The sequence below is a fragment of the Urocitellus parryii genome, chromosome 5 (assembly GCF_045843805.1).
Source record: "Urocitellus parryii isolate mUroPar1 chromosome 5, mUroPar1.hap1, whole genome shotgun sequence".
Lineage (NCBI taxonomy): Eukaryota > Metazoa > Chordata > Mammalia > Rodentia > Sciuridae > Urocitellus > Urocitellus parryii.
Genome location: NC_135535.1, coordinates 10,497,784 through 10,503,783, shown reverse-complemented (window position 1 = coordinate 10,503,783; position 6,000 = coordinate 10,497,784).

The following is a 6,000-nucleotide window of genomic DNA, read 5'->3' as shown; positions in this document are numbered from 1 at the left end:
TATCCTGACGCGGAGTCACTGGGTAACCACCGTGTCCATCCCAGGCGCCCGGCAGGGGAGGAGAAGGAGATCCGCCCCGCGTGGAGCTGGATGGGAGGCTGCGGAGAATTCTTCCAGTTATCAGATGGCTAAGTTACAAGTGGACGATTCCGTGGCCATCGGAACGCCGTGCCTAGGGGAACACAGCGGAGGACGCAGCCTGCGTGGTTCTGAACACAGCCCGGGCTAGTGTACCTTTTGTTAGAAATCATGTGCAATAGAGTTTATAAGAGCACCTCTGTCACATAGCACTAGAGCAGTACTGTGACCAGCAAGTGTGATGTCCTGTGAATGTTTTATTTTTATACTGGAGATTGAACCAAGGGGTGTTTTATCCCTGAAACCCATCCGCAGCTCTTTTTTATTTTGAGACAAGTTCTCCCTAAGTTGCTCAGGGCCTCCCTAAGTTGCTGAGGCTGGCCTTGAACTTTTGATCCTCCTGCCTCAGCCTCCCAAGTCATTGGGATTACAGGCATGCACCACGGCACCCGACCTAATGACTATCTTATATGTTATAATACACTCGGGTTGGGTCTTAGCATGTGACACATTACCAGTACAGATTCTAAAGCTGAGAAAAGCCTTTATAATATTAAAAAATAATAATAACGAATGTTTTCTAATCGATCATGTTAGCAAGTTGACTTTGTCTTTCTCTTGGTAAACTCTGTAAAATCATTACTATATGACTGGGCATGATGGTGCACACCTGTAGTCCCAGCAACTCAAGAGCCTGAGACAGGAAGATGGCAAGTTCAAGGCCAGCCTGGGCAACTTAGTGAGGCCCTGTCTTAAAAAAAAAAGACTGGGGGTGTAAACCCAGAGCAGTGACACATACCTGTCATCCCAGTGGCTCAGGAGGCTGAGGCAGGAGGATCACGAGTTCAAAGCCAGCCTCAGCAAAAGTGAGGCCCTAAGCAACTCAGGGAGACCCTGTCTCTAAATAAAATACAAAACAGGGCTGGGGGTGTGCTCAGTGGTCGAGAGCCCCTGAGTTCCATCTCCAGTAACAAATGAGCTCAAAACAAAAAAGACTGGGGGGCAGCTCAGTGGGAGAGCATCCCTGGGTCCAATCCCCACTACCACACAAAAACTAAGATGGAATAATAAAAAAGAATAAAAATCAAACAGGCTGGAATGTGGCTGAGAGATAGAGTGCCACTGGATCCAATCTCTAATGCCACCAAAAAGCCACAGTGCCATTTCATACAGCAGTAAGATCATTGCTGTGCAAATATGTGCAACTCAAAATCATATGAAAAAATATTATAGTACATGTCAGGTAGCTGAGTGCAAACGTCTTGTTTGGATTAAATGGTTATGTATTTGTCACTTGTAAAGTTTGTCATTTATTTAGTTTATTTCTCACTGTAAATAAATACGTAATTCTCCATCAGTGGTTTATAGATGTTTGAAGAACGAATCACCAACTCCAGGTGCTACAGAATGTGAGTCGCACCTGGTCCTGTAAACTGCACTTCCTACACTGCACATCCATCAAAAAAGATTGAAAAGCTCTGGATGAAGTAGATGAGCTCAATTCTTCTGCCAGCTCCACGATTCTCTAAATTTGTGGGAACTGCACTGCTCCCCTCCCCCTAGCAGCTGTGACTCTGACAGAAAGACAAGGAAGTCCCTTCTGGAGCTTCTCCAAGTCCTTCTTGCTGTCCTTGGAGTCCTTGTCCTGCCAGAGGCATGGAGACAAAGTGCCAGTGTGCAGAGTTGGGTGTGGGGTGGCGGTGGAGAGATGAGGACAGGGGCTTGGAAGTTACATGTATGTTTGGGGGAATGGAATTGAGGACCTCTGCTAGTGTGACAACAGTTGTCACTATTTGGAGCTTGCTTGCTTGCTTGCTTGCTTTTCTTTTTTTCTTCTTTTTCTTTTTTTGCAAGTGGGTCTCCCTCTGTTGCCCAGGCTGACGTGGAATTTCCGGGCTCAGGCCATCCTCCTGCCTCAGCCTCCCTGGTAGCTAGGGCACCACCACCCCGGCTTTGGCGTTTTATTTTTAAACGTATTAAATACCTCTTGTGATCCAGAGTCCTAGTTTTCTTCTGGCCAATGAGGTGAGGGCCACGGTATCGGCCTCCTTGGCCACACCCACCCCGACCCGGAGACGGGTGGGAGTGGGGATGCGGAAAGCGGACTACTAGCCACTGGGTGCCTCTTTACTTCCCAGACCCTTCTTCCTTCTCCCACTTAGGCTGGCACACAATATGGTCACTGGCAAGTGAGGCTCCACCTGTTAAACCTGAACACTCAGAGTAGAGGGGCTGATTTTAAAGACAAGGGCAGGGAAAGGCCGGAGACCGCAGATGACCCACGCCGTGTAATCAGACCCTGGGACAAGTCGGCCTTTCCCTGGGAGCTCATCTCAGACCCTGCTCTTGGGAGCCTGAGCAGGCAGGTGCAGTGGGCTGGGAGACCACGCAGCACCCATTGCTGGTTCACAACCGCAGAGTCCAGGGGAATCTGGGTGCCCATGAAGAAAGCCAGCAGTGTAGACCAGCTGCACATTGAAAACCAAGCAGAACTTGGCCAGAGCTCTCCAGCTATCTTCCTTTACCCCTCTGGACCTCAGTCTCCTCTATAAAGTGGGAAGGCTAATAGGTACCTCAAAATACTGGCACATTATATATGCAAAATTCAAGGGGCACAGTAAACGAGTCAAGAAACGGTAGAAGTATTTTTATCATGGAATCAAAGTGAAACAAACTGTTTCACAGGAAGATCCCTACCTATCCACCCCACCATTCCAGAACTTGAAAAAGCCCGATGAACAAGTTCATTTCTCTAGTGGCCATAAATCTACTTCCCTCCCCCAAGAAATGGCCCAGTTTCCCTTGAACCAAATCTTACTTTTGCTGTTCCGTTATTTCAGGCAATCCAGATTTTCTGGGAAAGCATTAATTGCAAACAACCAATTAGTTCATCTTCTGTAGCACAGTCATTTATATTTGCACTGAATTTATAGTTCCTTCCATCTAAAGGTCATTGTTTTCAACAAAGATAATGTATTAAGTGTACAGAGAAACTGAGTTGAACTTTAATACTTGATAAGCCTATTATTATTATTATTAATTTTTGCTATGAAAAGTATCCAACACAGGGTCTCATTCATGTTAGCCAAACACATCCCCAGCCCTTTGAGATTCTTTTGTTGGATAAAAAATGGCTTATACTGTGCATCCTAGTTCTGATTCAGAAATATAAGCCCTTTCCCTGTCCCCTGCACAGGAGCCCAGGATTTGATGTGAGTACATAAGTTCCAAGGGCTCTCCCATCTTGCTGGTGTCTGCTCTCTCGCTGGTCAGCACTGGGACCTGAAATCATGATTCCTAGGATCAAGCGTGGACTTTGGGTACAGAGATTCAAGTCGAATTCAAATTCTGTTCTGTTTTTAGCTGTGTGACCCCAGAGTCTTGATGCTTACATGCTTCACTACCTTCCCAGGGGACGTGGCACAGGTGACACACTCCCTACCACAGGCTCCTTCTCAGGAGAAATGTCAGCTCCTCAGGAGGAGTTGCCCAGGCCACTTCCCAGCTGGCTCCCGCCCTCCTCACACCAGCCCCTCTGGGTCCCTCAGCGTGTCCCTTTGGTTTTCCAATCTTCAAAGGCAGGGACTTGGTGTCATGCAGGCTTTCGTGAGGGAGCCATGTGAGGACCTTGGCCAGCCACATTACTCAGGGCCTCAGATTTCTCAACTGTGAGATCTGCATGAGGGCCAAAGGGGACAATGACATCCACAGTTCTCTGTGCCCTTGCTTCTGGAGGTCTGTCCAGATGGGACGCCTGAGCCAGGACTTGTCAGGGTCACAGGCTGAGGCAGTTCCCATGCTGCCCCATCTCTCTCTCCTCCCAGTTCTCAAGGACGCCTACCCGTCTTTCCTCCTCGCCCCATCCTCACCAGCATTTCTGATGCTGGAGGGTTTTCCTGGGAAGGGGCTGAGGTGTGAATCCCTTGGAAGCCAGCAGGCGCCAGTGGTCAGAGCTGCAAAGACAGTTCAGCTTTACTCACCCCTCTCATGGGCTCCCCAAGTCAGAGTAAACCCTTTGCAAAGTGGGGGATGGACAGAGGCCAAAGTCCACATTTCCCATTTCCCGTGTTGGGTGGGCTCCATTCACTGGGCACAGGTCCCCCTTCTGCATCTCCTCCCCTGACCCAAGTCTAGGCCAAGTCCTCCCTGCAAAAATTGGCTTGTGATTCTCCCTCCCCAAGCCCAGCTCCCCAGGACCCACTTATGGACAGCCTTAAAGGCTTTGTTAGGCCAGTGTGGTCTGCCCCCCTTCACCTCCAGCTCTCTGGGCAACCTCGGACACAACCGTTCATTCATCTAATTTATAATATCGAACACTGTAGCGGAAGAAGGGCTTTCTCAGCCCCCCTAGAGTTCCTGGCTAGGTCTGAAATAAAATGGACAAAGACAGATGGATGGGAGAAAAGCATAACAAATTCATTTCATCCGTTTTATGTGACATAGGCGCCTTCAGAATGGAGACCCAAAGACCTGGGGTGAACTATGCATTCTGCTTAGGTTTTAAAAAAGCATCAAATCATAGAAATATGATGGGACAAAAGGGTGTGATTTAATGGGGAGACTCAGTGGGACCCAGTGGACACCCAGTAAGGCCTGTCTGTTCCCACTTGGCCTCTCAGCTGGGAGGACGTTCTTGTGACCTACCACCAATTATAGGTCAGAGAATTTCTCTCTGGCAGCTCTTACACAGAAAGGAGTGGGGTGTACAGTTATATTTCCAGGTTTTATGACTTGCTTTGAGGAAGGGCATTGGGGAAGAGGAATTCTAGTTTCCAAGATCCACGTTAGTGGGAAAGGGGAGAAGGAAAAAGGAGGACAGGAGGTCAGAAAGACCTCCCTTCGTGCCCTCTCAGGTTTCCTTCAGCCTAGGTGCCATACTGTGGGGTACCTGCTCTGAGCCCTAACGCCTGCTGGGTACCAGTTACTCTTCTAGGCCTCAGGGGATTCACCAATAAACCAAACAGATGAAATTCCTCAAGGTGGATCGAGGTCACCGGCCAAGGCGACAGCCCAAGTTCCTAGGAGCAGACATTCTTCGGGGTAGGAAGACAAAGAATATAATGAATCAAAGAAAAATATAGAATGGAGATAAGTTTAAGGAGAAAGTTCAGCAGACACAGTGGGTGGGGGAGCCCATGGTGTGGTATTCACTTCCTGCCTACCAGGTTCCACTTCCTCTTTGGTCTCAAGGCCACACAATTTAGAAAGCAGTGAAGCCAGTATGTGCACCCAGGTCAAATCCATGTCTTTAAAAAGTGACTCTTGGGGCTGGCATGTAGCTCTGTGGTGAAGCTCTTGCTTAGCAGAGTTCAATCCCCAGCACCACAAAAGAATTAAAAAATTTAAAAAGACTTCTGACCACGTGGATGGGCCCCTAAATCCAAGTGGTAAATGTGGTTTGCTTTTTATTTCAGTAATAATTCATTTCATTTCAATAATCAAACAAACAAAAAGATTACACGTGCATATTACGTTACAGCTTTTATTTATTGAGGGATGCAATAAATAAACGTATTCCTTTCTTACAAAATTTTAATGGCCTGAGGAGAGAATTTAGCGTACCCGTCAGCTGAATGGTTGAATTTAGGGGAAAAACTGATCCGGATGAGGTCACTGCGGTTCTGCAAGGTGAATCGAGGTCACTCGCCAAGGCGACAGCCCAAGCAGAACCGGATTCGCCAGATTCCCTAGTCCTGCCTTAACCCTTCCCGGCACCGGGCCGCTGGAGAGGGCACTCAGGGCAGGTTTCCCGGAATGTCGCCAGGGGGAGACCGAGAGCAATTACCAGCCCCGCGGGGGGTGAGGTCCCCAGGCCGGGAGGACTGGACAGGCGAGGGAGGGCTTTGGTAGAGGGAGAAACACTGTGATACCACGGCTAGGATGTCTGTCCTCCTACTCTCCTATTTGCAGGAAGGTTCCCAC